This window comes from Protopterus annectens, chromosome 17.part0 (genome assembly GCF_019279795.1).
Source record: "Protopterus annectens isolate FY-2018-M chromosome 17.part0, PAN1.0, whole genome shotgun sequence".
Taxonomy (NCBI): Eukaryota; Metazoa; Chordata; order Ceratodontiformes; family Protopteridae; genus Protopterus; species Protopterus annectens.
This window is the reverse complement of record NC_056751.1, coordinates 279,413,141-279,427,720: the sequence shown is the minus strand read 5'-3', so window position 1 is coordinate 279,427,720 and position 14,580 is coordinate 279,413,141. Positions and strand designations below refer to the sequence as shown.

Genomic DNA, 14,580 nt, shown 5'->3' with positions numbered 1-14,580 from the left:
CCATGTGATCATTATCTATAATGCTTTGTTGTCTATCTTTCCAATGCTTCTCAGCTATTTCATTATTGTAGTTTTTGCACAATCCCCAGTGCAATAATCTTGTCACATTATTGTGCCTTTCAGTGTACAGGTGCTCTGCCATGAGAAAATCACACCTAGCAAAAAGGTGTGTAGATGTTTGCAATAATTTTTTGCAGAACCTACATTCATCTATTTCTCTCATGTTTAATGGACTTTGTAAAACGTAGTCCACCATCCTGTGCTGTTATTGACCTTTCATCCTTTGGATTCAACTCACCTATCCTTAACTACTCCTGTGTCAAATGTTGGTCAACATGAGAATGTTCCAGGAGATTTTTATACTTGTCTCTATATTTATGTTTTTTTACATTTTTTCCTTCTCATTCAGTTGCTGTCTGATTTTTGTCTATTTCTGGTTTGATTTCCATTCCCGCTTGCCACCTGAACAAAGCAGAGAGGTCATCATAGACTTCCTCTCCTCATCCTGTTAAACTTTCACTATGTTTGGATCTGATGAGGTCAGCTAAAATGTATGCAGTCCCACGAGTGCAGATCTATACATATTGCCAGTTTCATTTAGTCCCATACTTCCTTCAGAGTGAAGAATATATAATCTTGGTATACACTGATTTTTATATATCATTTGTTAAATGTGGAGCATTTTAATTTATCTATCCAACTGATCCAATACCATTTGAGTGCAGTCAATCATGCCAAAACTATAAATCAAAATAAGAAGAACACATTGGTTTGTAGCTTGGACTTTATTCCTGCATGTCAGTGCTGTTATCAATATGAGCTTTAGGCTTCTGAAGTAGTCTTTACTGAGTTTTATTCACATTTGTTCATATTAATTGCTTATCCTTCATAAATTCCCACATTTTTATACACTCCTTCCTGCTCATGTTCCTTTATATCACATTCCTGTCTGAGACTGATATTTTCTTGATACTGCAACTTTCCTGATTTAAATATTGCTTCCACACATCAAGACCAAATGCCATTCTTTTATCATCTGAGAAAGTTTTAACCATTTGCAGTTGCGCTTTCAACTCCTCATCTGGTGAACTATACAGTTTTAAATCATCCACAAAAAAGTAGATGAGAAATCCATGCCATGCTTACATTCTTTCTCCTTTTACAATTCTCTATTATGACTGTTTTTAGTAACAGGTGATTGTTTGTTCCATTTGACTTTCTTTTGTTATATTGCCATGATTGAGTTTCCTTCTAAAATACTATAAACTCTGTCAGAATCAATTCCAATATATAGTTTGTAAATAGTTGGCAAGTTATTGATCTATAGCTTTTAGGGTAGCTTATAGGGTCACTGTTAAGGAGGAGTATCATTTCTCCTGTTAACAAGGTTTGTGCATGGCTAAATCTTCATGTAAAGAGGTCAATACGTTTAGCCAGGAGTAAGCTACTGCATGTGGGCCTGGGGTTTTCCATTTAGAAACCTTTCTTAAATTTGTTTAAATTTCCCTGGCTGTTACTTCATCCCATTTCATATCCTCTACATTTGAATTTACTGTTTCTTTTTCTATCTATTCAGCATATTTTTTTGTTTTTAAACAAGAAACATCATTATTAAATTATCACGTACGACATAGTCAATCTTGCATTTATATAAATGAAAACAAACCATACCGACACAGTCTCAGTTGCAAACATACATTACAAACCATGTGAACATAACTGTAGCTGCAAACATTATACACCACTTTTAATATATTCAGTCATTGTCAGTCAAAACCATTGCATAGATCATTCAAATCCTGCCTTCTTTTAAACCTTGTTCGTCTTCTGCATGTACTGATACCACAATTCCCATTTTTTCCTATGTAATTTGCTCCTACCCTTTTCTAAAGATCCCAATTCCAGTTTTATCTTTGTTATGCTCACACAGTCCTCATGAATATTTCCCCAAAATGTGTTGATTTCTTCTTATTTTGGCAGTGTTTCTATTGCTTTTTTTTGTTTCCCAGTTTTCTATAAAACTTGTTTGGGTCATCAATGAACTTCTTATTTTGTACTTTCCTTTATATTTGTCTGCATATCTTATACATTTCTCTGCCTGTGCTGATATCTTTATTTTATTATATACAATAGTGTATGATAGATCTTGGTCTGTTCTGATACTGCTTGTTGTTTTTATTATGTCTATTTTTCTAAGTATTTTTGTAGATCTGTTTCCTTTTCTATAATCTTCTAACAATGACACTTCTTGTCTTAATTTCTTTTTAGCTTTCATTATTTGATTCCTCCATGACAGCATTTTATTCCCCCTTCTGTATTATTATTATTATTATTATTTTATTTCTTCTTTCTTATCTTCTGTATTGGCTGTCTGATAATTCTGTACCACTCTTTGAGAACTCCAAACATCCTCAGTGGTAGTTGTTTATAAATGCCTTATAATATCTCAATAGGATAGCAGATATAATACCAATATTATCATCAAGCATGTAATAAAAACAGGTTTCATAACCATCTTGAATCCATATAATAATCCCTACACCTGATTTTTTGCTGGAATGCCTGCTACTGTTAAAAAAAATGTTTATAACCTAACAGAACTGGTTTCCAGTCATTGTTCTTTAACCATGTTTTGCAAATAATGCCAACATCAATCTTGTGCAAAAGTAGCACATTTAAAATGAAAAAATATATATTAATTATGCTCCTAGCATTAACAACCAGCACAGAGCAGATGCATCAAATTTTCCTGTGAACTGCTAAATTTCTGACTTGGCAAAAGATTGTCATTTGTGTTAAATATTGGAATAAATCTGCTGCAAAAATTCTCTTCCCTTGTCTTGAGAAGTGGACTCCATTATCATGTCTAAATACATGTGTGCCCAAAATTTGGCTTTGATATTCTGTATATTTTCACTTTTCTAAATATGTCATTTTTTCATGTAGTTGCTTACCTCCAAAATATTTTCATTCACACTGACCTAACTCTCCTTTTTATATGTTATTTTTGAAACAAACAAAAAAAATGTCTTGGCACCTGTACAAGCTATCCTATACAACAGGGCTATAAGTTCTCTACCAGCATTCAGAGTACTTGAAGATGAGATAATTTGTACTAACATGAATAAAAACAGGTCCATACTTACTTTATACTAAGGCATTCTACAGCCCTGCTCACATCCTGTATGTAATATAAACAGCAGTACCTGGGAGACGGAAAATCCCATGTTTCAGACTTCATTGATGCGACTGCAGTTGGTTAGCATGAGTTCTGAGCACTGCTAGTTGATTTATTTATAGTTTCTGCTATAAGAAGACAATTACTTTTAGCAAAGTTCTGTCTATCAGCAGCCCAGTCTAAAGTCTTGTTAATGCATGTTTCTGCTTATCAAATAGTAAATAGCTGCCCTTCTTGTCAGAAAAGAGGAAACAATAAACAAAGAAACACTGTTCATCTGTGGCGTACCATACATGTTTTGCAGACCTCAACCCATTGCTATAGGAGCATATTTTCCACAGGACAGCTTTAACTTCTCCCCACAAGAAATAACCCATTTTCATACCTTCAGAAAACTACAGAAGAAAAAGGTTTTTATATTCTACAAGAGACTTCAGAATAATGTGATGACATGTTCTTCACTGATGAAAGGACAGGGGCTAGATTGTATCAAAAATTGGGCATTATCTAAACATTTCATACACTTATAAGGCCACAGTGTAGTTCTTGGCTTTGCAAGTGGTCAAAAATATTACACAGTGGGTCAGAAACCACTAAGAAGGGGATTTGTCCAGTCCAGATGTTGGTGAAGACCCCTTTTAGCTAAATAACCCTCTATTAACAGACAAACACAAGATTCCCAAAAAATGACCTATGCATATCTCTTGGTGTTAGTCTCCTGTTTTTACTCTAATTTTAGCCCTCTGATGCTTGCAGGGAAGGGGCAGCCATGAGACATACCCTTGACTTGAATGTTGTTTGCACTAAATAACTCTGATGAGTGACTGCACTACTTACACAGTAAAGGCTTGTTCATGTACTACTCTACCTGCTTAAGGAGCATCTGAACAAACGTCTTTCTTCACTCATCATGATTCCCACTGAGCGTGACTGCAGGGACCATCACTGGTTCAAATGTTTTGATGTTTTTCTCTTCCTAGTGGCATTTATATGTATTCACTTGATTAAAATTCTGCCTTTGTGATCTTTTTTGTCTTTCAGGTTAAGATGTTGTATATGTTTTAAAATATATGAATGGGTTTTCTATTGCTGTGTTATTTTGCATGTGAGTAGTAGTTTTATATCTATTCTGAACTGTTAGCTACTGCCCGTCATCTCTTAATATAATTGATGACTGTTGCATCCTTCTTTTCTTCTCTTCTCTCATACCTTATGGTATCATGATACACCTTTATTAATTTAGAATTATCCTTTCTTAATGGGGAGCCACTTCATCTTATTCCTTCCAAAACCCATTTTGCGATTTGTTGTGGTCTTTTTGTTTTGTTATATATTAGTATGCCATCATGGTAAGATATGTGTAATACTCATGTAAGGAAACAGCATTAGGAGCTTGCATTAGTGTCTGCCAGTGATGGGCAACTCCTCACATTTATATGCTTCTTCATTGTAGTTACTGCTCTATTTTGTGTTTGATGCCTACCAAAACAAACTAGTTGGTAGCAACAATGCAGGAGTGTCCAGATCTTGTGGCCTTTGGTTATAACTTTTCACATAAAGCTGATGCTGACCCAATAAGTTCAATAGTCTAAGTTCTGAGAATTCCTTGTATCTGCTATGTCATGGTGGATGCAGCACTAGCTGACAGTACTTTTGTTGCTTGAATGCTTGCGTTAGTGCATGGCAGCTCTTTTTCCTAGTACGGATCTATGACTAGGAAAGAGAGACCAACACTTGATGTCATAGTTGCACTGCCATTATAGGAAAGAGCAGTAAGGGACTATTATGTTGTGGTTTGGCCAAGCAAAAGCATCCATGTGACTTGTACTTCTGATAATTTACTCTAAGCATAGAAGGGGATTTAGATTTGAATGATTTTGTGCTTCATAAAGCCAGTAATTTAATAGACAAAAATAATTTTCTCCACCTTGATATTCCACAGTTACAGAGGTATGGCTCTGAGTTTCATACCTATAAGGATATATGACTGAGAAGGAAGGTTGGTTGATTTTGTAGATACTGCTTTGAGATAATTAAGGATTCATGTGTGGGTCCTTGGGGCTGGATGGCTTCACTTTACCTTGATTGTACTAAGTTAGCTGTTTCCAGTTGCTTCAATTCTTATTTATGCAGTAGATAAACAGAAGAGCTGCACAGAATAAAACTTCAAAGCAGAGACACCGGGACTTTGAGAAAGCTTCAGAATGATGTTAGGATTCAGTCAGCATAACCACGGAGTCAAGTTAGTTGCAATATTTATAATTATAGTATAAATTCTTGCCAACTTCTAATGTACTCATGTTTGTTGTAAACGTGATTCATACCTGATACTCTACTGCTAAGATCAGTTATAGCCTATTTATTATTTTTTTTATTTATTTATGTTTTGTTGAACAGGTTAACCCTGCTGGGCCAGGATAATTTTCAGGTGGGACCAGGAGGAATTACAATACGAGAGAGACATCACTGTGTAAAATGAACAAAACGAGCAGAAAAAAAGTGTAACCATATCAGCATAACTAGGTAAAAAGCACAGATAAGTAAAGTTAACAGGGATGTAAAAGGGGTATGAACATAAATAAGAGGGATATGAAAGGGATAAGAAAGTTTTGAGGAGAAATGGTAATAAGCATGGAGGATGGCTTGAGGTAGGTAGTAAAGAAGAAGAATAAAGATAAATAAGAAACAGAGTAGCAGTAAGATGACAAGGTTGTACCAGACCGAGTACTAGATACATGGTTGTTGAAAATGACTTTGCAGTTGTTTTATTCATATAAAATTAGCAACACCCTATATTTCTTGGAGTAGTGCATTTCAGGCAGTGGGTTGAAAGAGACCTTGAACACATTCACCAATTTTTGTGCATGTTTTCCTTATAATTAACATTTTTGTTAGAGAAGCATAGTGGTCTGTCAGTAGATTTATTGTGAGGCAGAAGTGGAAGAAGTGAGATGTCTTAGTCAGGTTTCCATGTAACAGTCCCCTAGCCTGGCACATCTCCACCAGCTAGCTCCTTGTCAGCTTTCCTTACTCCTCTGCTGACATGCTGCCTGCTCACCCTGACTAACTAAGCTAACAAAAGAAATAAAACAATTGTGATCTGAACTCCCAATCCCTCCAAGCTACATGTTCTAGGGACCTAAACCTTGTCACCATAATAAACAGGACATGCTGGAGGGATAGATTCCTGTCCCAGAGACTTCCCATACTCTGGAACAGGCTACCCATCTATGTCAAGCAAAGTTCTTTATTAACACTCTTCAAGAAAAATCTTGATGAGTGGATGGGAAATAGGAAATACACCCCGGCGATCACTTCTGTGTCTCTGCTTGACAGTGGCACAGGAAAATAACTTTCTTGGGTGGCGTAAGCCAGGGAACCTTGTTGGCTAGGCTTACGTAGGCCCTTGGGCCAATAGCCTAGTACCTACCTATGAACCTATGTGTTTGTTGTATACAGTTCTAAGGGTACACCTGAAATGGGTGATAGTGGTTTTATTACTGAAGATCATCCATTGTAATTAAGTACACTGCATGTATCAGAACAATTAGGCTATTACAATGTAACACATTATATTATAACCAATGCATATTTGTCACCCTTTCCAAAACCTATTGCTCTAGCTTACAATCGAGCCAAGATGAATTTTGCATAAAAATAGAATTTATTAGCACATAAGAAACAAATTAACTTAATTTTGAGTACCCATCAATCAATAAAAATGTACATGCTGTACAGTATGAAAGTCAGTAAAAAAAATGAGGTCACTTACATTAGTGCCTGGTAGTGTGGTAAGGGAAGCAAGAGTTAAGAGTACATAAGTCTTTTGATCCCTGATGGCTAATGTGGAAAAGTTCTGAATTCTCTATTGTCTCTCTGTTTGGTTTCCATCTTTGAAGTTTACTCGTAATGGCATCTTTTGGTTTGTGCTGAAAACAGATAATCATTGCATTTGTTAGGTAAGTGCTACCAGAGTATCTTTTAGATAAAGTCATGTGTTTGTCTCATATTGTGTGTTTGTGTCTGAACATTCCAGAGGCCTCTTTACTAGGAAAACAGTCCTTAATTGCATGTCATCTGCAGAGGCATGGACACCAGTCTTTTACATAGTATGGCTTCATGTCCTCTGTTTTTAGTATTTTTGTTTCATGACATTGCATGATATGCCAGGAAATTAGCAAGATTAATATACAGCTATATGTGATGGCCGAATTAATAAAAATAATTGCAGCATAGTTACAATGGCATCAGTGAGAATAATAGATACAGCAATAACGCTAATACTAATAATAACAGTGGATAACAATATCATATCAGTAGTATGTACATGTATTCTCCTTTTCAGTCAAAAGGGTTCTTCCCCCTATATGAAGTATATACTGGTTGCACTGCAAATTTATCAGGTTTGTAAGATGGAGATTACAATTTAGTTAATAATAAAGGAATGGCAAGGTTGTTCTTTAATGATGAGGTTTTTTTGTGTATGTCATGAATTGTGATGTTTACATATGCTGATAAGGTCAATTTATTATCTATTACAAAAACCTAGATATTTGTGTTGTTCAATAGTTTGAATAATTTTATTAATTGTTATGAGTTCAGGGATAGTTGATGCATTTCTTAGACTAAGGGGCATAGTTCTTTTTTTCTGGTTTGCCATCATCTTTGGTAAGTTCAGCTATGCAATTAATGGGTTACTGGCTAGTTGCATGGAGTACATGAGTATATGTAGGCTTGAAGTGCTGCAAAGAGCAGTGAAATTGCCAGCATATTACAGTGATTTATTATCATTACTAAGAAAGTACATATAATTTGTAAAGTGAATAGCAGAAGTCCAAAAATACTCTTTGTGGAACTCCTAGATTAGTTTGAATATTGTGGATGGTGACGAATTCCACCATATGGTTTGGTTCCTTTTGCATAGGAACCAGTCTAAAAGTGAAGTAATAAAGCCTATTGCTTGTAGACACTGTAGGAGCAAGTTATGATTGACTATGTCAAAAGCTTTATTGAAAACTATATTATTATATTTACTAGCAATTTTTCTTCTTCTTCTTTCGGCTTTTTCCTGGTTAGGGGTCGCCACAGCGGATCACCTGTCCGCTCATGATTGGCAGTGGAGTTTTACAGTGCTGAGGTGCCAGCCCGGCACCCAACCTTCCACAGAAGGCACACGCATGCACACACTCACACCTAGGGCCAATTTGGAGTGTCCAGTCCACCTACAGCATGTCTTTGGAATGTGGGATGAAACCGGAGCACCCGGAAGAAACCCATGCGACCACAGGGAGGGCATGCATACTGCGCACAAAAGGCACCCCAGCCGAGAATCGAACCAGATAACCTCTTGCTGTGAGGCAGCAACGCTAGCTGCTGCACCACTGTGGCTGCCCATCATATTTACTAGCAATGTAGTTGGTTAAATAGACTAGCAAAGTTCAAGTGTTGTGGTCAGGAAACTGTGCTGAGCAGTAGACAGTTTGATATGTATGCAAAGGTACTGTATTAATTGGGTATAGGTATAAAAGACTCTATCGAGTAATCTTTGAAAAAAGGATGAGGATTGATATTGGGCAATAATTTTCTAGTTTATGTTTTTGCCAACTTTAAATAGAGATATTACTGTAGATTTATTCCAAATAGATTTGATGTGTCTTTTGATAAGGTTTCTTTTAGCTATACTAGTTATTAGTAATGCAATATAAGTAGATATTTGTATTAAGAAAGAAGGCAGGAATTTGTGATCCACATTGTTTTAGTTTCCATAGGAGCTTCTTTATATCATGTATGGAGACCGTTTTGAATATAAAGGGTGATGTGATGGTATTGTTGTGGAGATGGAAATTTAAATCTTTGCTGGAAGTTGTTGTTGGGCATTTACCTATTATAGACAGGGAATGTTATCAAATGTATTAACTGTTTGGCCATTTTATAGATTTAGTGATTTCTACCAGTCAGCTGTTTAAAGGTATTCCAAAAGGCTGATGGATTATTTTTATTTCTGTTTTGTAGCTCACTGTAGTAGTTCTGCTTAGCTTGAGGTTTATGTTGTTGGCATTAATTTTAAGTTTTTTGTCTTATAGTAGTTCCTGTGTATTATTAGAGAGCTTTTATGATTTCTAAGATGAATATCTTGCTTTCATGTTTTTTTTGGAAGCTTTATCTCTCCAGTGGAGTGACTTTTGTTTTACCCTGACTAATTTTGTAGGGACATAGTTATCAAGGATGGCTAGCAGAGTTTTAATGAAAAGGCAGCAGCTTTGACTATAGGATGAATATAATGTAGAATAGTCCAGGTAATGGATGCTGTGTTATCTGACTTGTAAAGGGAGCATATTCCAGTTTCCTAATAGTCCTACTCTAGGTAGTGAAGAAGGTGGTTTGTTTTTCCACATAGTGTATATTGAGTTATGATCACTGAGGTCATTTGACAATATGCCAGTAGTGATAAGCAGTTGGTGCAGGAGGGTTAAGGCTGTGATCTGTAATTCTTGTGGTACAGGGTTTGAGTCCCCCAGCCCTTGTGTGCCTACTGTGTGGCCTTGAGTAAGTCATTTAATCAGACAATGCTTGGGGAGGAACTGGTAATTTGGGCTATGCTCGTCAATGGACTTCTGGACTACAAGAATAATAACTATAAACTTATGAAATTGTTTAAGTGTTTTGTACGACTCACATATAGAGTATGTAAGGTGCTTGTTTTGTAGCCTTTTCTGGTTGGATGGCTAATAATTTCAGAATAGCCTAGTTCTTGGATGCTAAAGTTTGGGATGGAGTCCGAGTCTGTTGATGAGTGGATATTTAAATCAGCTAGGAGTAGGAGTTCTGATCGGTAATTAGTTTGGAAGCATTCTACAATGTTTGTTAACGTTATAATCACTGAAGGAGGTTGACAGTAGATGCAGTCTGTGTAGGTGCCTTGGTTCTTCTAGCATAATTGTAACAATTACTGATTCAGCATCTGTGATGTCAGCCTGTTGTAGGGAGTACAGTGTGAATCATCAACATCATCTTCTTTCGGCTGTTCCCTTTAGGGGTCGCCACAGCAGATCATCTGTTTCCATTTCTTCCTGTCCTCTGCATCTTGCTCTGTCATATGAACCACCTGCATGTCCTCTCTCACCACATCTATAAACCTTATCTTAGGCCTTCCTCTTTTCCTGTTTCCTGGTAGCTTCATCCTTAGCATCTTTTTCCCAATATACTCAGCATCCCTCCTCAGCACATGTCAAACCAACGTAATCTTGCCTCTCTGGCTTTGTCTCCAAACCTTCCAACCTGGGCTGACCCTCTAATATACTTATTCCTAATCCTGTCCACCCTCATCACACCCAGTGCAAATCTTAACATCTTTAACTCTGCCACATCCAGCTCAAACTCCTACCTTTTTGTCAATGCCACTGTTTCCAGCCCATATAACATAGCTGGTCTCACTACCCTCTTGTAGACCTTCGGTACTCATCTGTCACAAATCACTCCTGACACTCTTCTCCGCCCACTCCATCCTGCCTGTACTCTCTTTTGTTTGTGTGAGAGTTATAGATACTCAGAGATCCACTTTACATGTTTTTAAAACAACCTTTTTGTTCGATGATGGCTTGAACAACAAAAATTATGATTAAGGGAAAACATTTAGCCTTGTTCTTCAACTTTTCTTTTCTCTGAATCCTTTCAACACAACTGAACAGACTAAGATTATCCTCTAATAATTAAACTAAGCTGCGGGAATCTATTGACCACTAGATACCAGGTGTTATAAGGTTATAGATGCCCTGAAGTGCATTTTAAAGTGTTTTTCCAATGTTTTGATCCAATGATGGTCTGAGCAAAAATACATAAGGAAAGAAATTCAATCATACTTTTTTATTTCAAGGAAAATATGAGTTGCGTCCAATGTCAAAAGTTTACCAAATAGCAATGCACAATAAACATAAAAGATAAATGCTTGGGATTATGCATAAATCATATCTGGAAAGAGTACCTATCTCCCTACATTACCTTAAAAATAGTCACTTTCTGTGTTTCCCCATCTGTTCTTAAATTGGGATGACAACCGGTACAAATATGACTGTGTCGCTGTACATGTGGGTGTGAATGATCTGAGACATACCTCTCTGGACTACATGAAAATGGACATGGAGGAGCTCTCAGATTATGTAGCCCAGGCGGGTATGATCCTAGCCCTGAGCAGCATCTTACCATCACCCAGAATGATACCGCAGTACAAGCAGAAAGTGATTGATTTCAATAACTGGCTAATTTCTGGTGTTATTCCAAGGGGATCCAGTATCTGTCTGCCTGGGATGACATGACTGACCTCAAAGCTTTGCCAGAGATGGCCTGCATCTGTCATTCCCTGGGATTCTGGACACTGGCTAAGGCTCTTCTATCCCTATAGTGCCTTTTTTAGGCAGTGTTTCAAAGACCAAATTACCACCGTAACAGCTACAAACAAACGCAATCTGAGGGTCATGCTGCTCAATGCTAGAAGTCTGAATCACAAAATGCACTTGCTCAAAGCACTCCTTAAAATGGAGAACATCGACATTTGTGCTGTAACAGAAACCTGGTTCAAGGCAGCAGAAAGCACCCTTGCACTGCCAGGCTATAATTCATTCCACACCTTTTGGCCCCAGAACTTGGACCGAAGCTCCAAAGGCAGTGGTGTTTCCATATTCATAAAGGATGCGCACACCTCCAGACTGGTAGCCCAACATAACGCATTAGAGATACTTCAGGTGAAGCTAAAATTGGGTGGGACAGCAGTTCAGGTTGTAGCCTGCTATAGGTCCCCAACCATGTCCCAGGACTCACACTACACATTCCTAAGAATACTGGAGAATATTAGGGTCCAACCCAACACTCCTTACTAGGCAACTTCAACTACTCCTCCATTAACTGGGAAAACTACTCGTGTACCAATACACTTGCCCAACGTTTCCTGGTGTTTATTAATTCCAATGCCCTGGACCAGCTCGTTCTTACCCCCACTAGAGGTAGCAAAATCCTTGACCTAGTCATTACTAACATGGGTGACTGGTGTTCTACATCAGTAGTCAACTCCACCCTGGTTAGATCCGACCACAAACTAATCACCTTGGAAATCCACATCCCTCCCTCCCACCCTGCAAAGGTAACCACCATGAAAAACCTCTCCAAAGCTAACTTTGGGCTCCTAAAAACAGAGGTGGCTAACTTTACAGCACCCATGCAAATGGAGAATAGTTGTATGACTGCTGAATCATACACCAATGCACTGTATGAACACGTACACAAATGCACGGATCTCGCAATACCCAATAGAACCAAGATTCTCTCCTCTAGAAAAAGAAAACAATCTGGTGGTCCCCTGCAATAAACAAACTCTACAACAGAAGGATGAAACTGCTCTGGAATAAGATGAAGTCCCAAGACTGGAAAAACTCCTTTATCCGCCTCAACAAAAAGTTGAGATCCCTCATCAAATCCTCTAAAGCTAGCTATGAATTGCAGCAGATAGTAAAGACAACCACAAGGCCTTCTATAGTTATGTAAAGAATCTCCACAGCAATACCTAGATTTGCTCTGAGGTACTGCACAAAGATACCTCCTATACTGAGCCAACAGATATTGCCAGTATACTAGCTGACAATTTCATTGTCAACTTTACCCCCCCCCCTGACGACCAATCCCAATACCAGTAGATTGCCAGGCACCCAGTATTACTGCTGCACAGATTAAAACAGCACTGTCCAAGGCCAAGAATACAGCTTCTATGGGACCTGAAAATATCCCTGGCTGTATTCTAGATGAACTACAGAGTGAACTGGCACCTCACCTGTGTGCCTTGCTCAATCACAGCCTCACCTCAGGCTTTGTCCCAACTGAATGGCACACTGCTACAGTCATCCCTCTCCACAAAGGAGGGGTGACTACAGGTCCTGGGAACTATTGACCCATTAGTCTGATGATGCATTCCATAGGTTTGCATATCAGGCTCATCATGGACCTAATAAACAAGGATATAGGGAATCTCCAGACTCTGGATCCCACACAGTTTGGTTTTGTGAATGGTAGAGCATACCTGCTCAATTTGGTCAACTTCTTTGAGACAGTCACCAGAGGTATGGATGAAGGCAAGGTGGTTCATACAGCCTACCTTCATCTGGCCAAGACTTTTGATAACATTCCCCACTCAGGAATCATAGAAAAACTCACTAAGTTAGGCATCAACCCCTATATCACTAGGTGGGTTGCAAACTGCCTCACAGCTAGAACCCACAGTGTGAAAGTAGCTGACTCCAAGTCAGACTGCCGACGAGTCATGAGTGGAGTCCCACAGGGTTCTGTCCTGGGTCCTCTCCTGTTTGGCATCTAGTTCTCTGAAGTCCAGACCAACACGAAGGGACTCTGGCTGACAAATTTCACAGATGATTGCAAGTCCCTAAGTGATGTTGACATCCTACAGAATGGCCTCACTGAGACCAATGACTGGTGTCTGAACCATGGCCTTAAGCGCAATGCCAAAAAATGTGTCATCATCCCCTTTGGTCAAAACCCAGTTCCAATGAATTACTGCATTGATGGTAGTCCACTGAACACAGAAAGCGTTATAAGACATCTGGGAACACAGGTTGACAGCATTCTCTCTTTCTCTCTTTTGATCACCATATTGCCACTGTTGTCAGAAAGTCCTTCTATGTGGCACATCTCATTACTAAGGGTTTTGCATCCAGGAAGAAAGAGGTCATTGTCTCTTTCTACTCTTCCCTCATTGGGCCAATCATTGAGTACAATGCCCCATTTGGCATGTACCTTACTAGACACCTGCAACAACTGGAGAGGCCACAAACGTACCTCACAAAAAGGATCCTAGGCCTTAAACACTTGTCCTATATGGACAGACTCAAAAAACTCCAACTATTCTCTGTCTCATATCACCTACTTAGAGGCAATCTCTGCTTGGCTTACAAAGCCATGTCTGACCCAGCTCTGTTAGAAATGCTACATCTAAAGAAATCCCAGTCCCTCCACACCACACACTCCAGAGACCTCAACCTTATTACCACAATTAACAGAACATGCTGGAGGGACAGGTTCATAACCTAGAGACTGCCCATGCTATGGAATAGACTTCCCATACATGTCAAGCAGAGCACCTCGCTGACCCTCTTCAAGAGAAATCTTGATGAGTGGATGGGAAATAGAAAATTCACCCCAGGGATCACTCCAGTGGCTCTACTCGACAGAGGCACTGGGAATTAAGGTCAGGTGGCACTATGCCAGGGTAATCCTATGGCTAGGCTTATAAAGGCCCCAGGGCCATTAGCCTAGTACACACCTATGAACATATGAAAATTAAGGGGCAAATGGCCACAATCCTATATTTCAAGTAAGCGCTGTCATATGTATATACTCCTTAC

At 38.5% G+C, this 14,580-nt stretch overlaps 1 long non-coding RNA gene across 1 annotated transcript in view; it reads left to right on the top strand.

Annotated features, from left to right (window-relative positions):
* The window catches only part of LOC122791328, a 1,134,043-nt gene that overhangs the window by 333,509 nt on the left and 785,954 nt on the right, over positions 1-14,580 (top strand). The window lies entirely within an intron of this gene.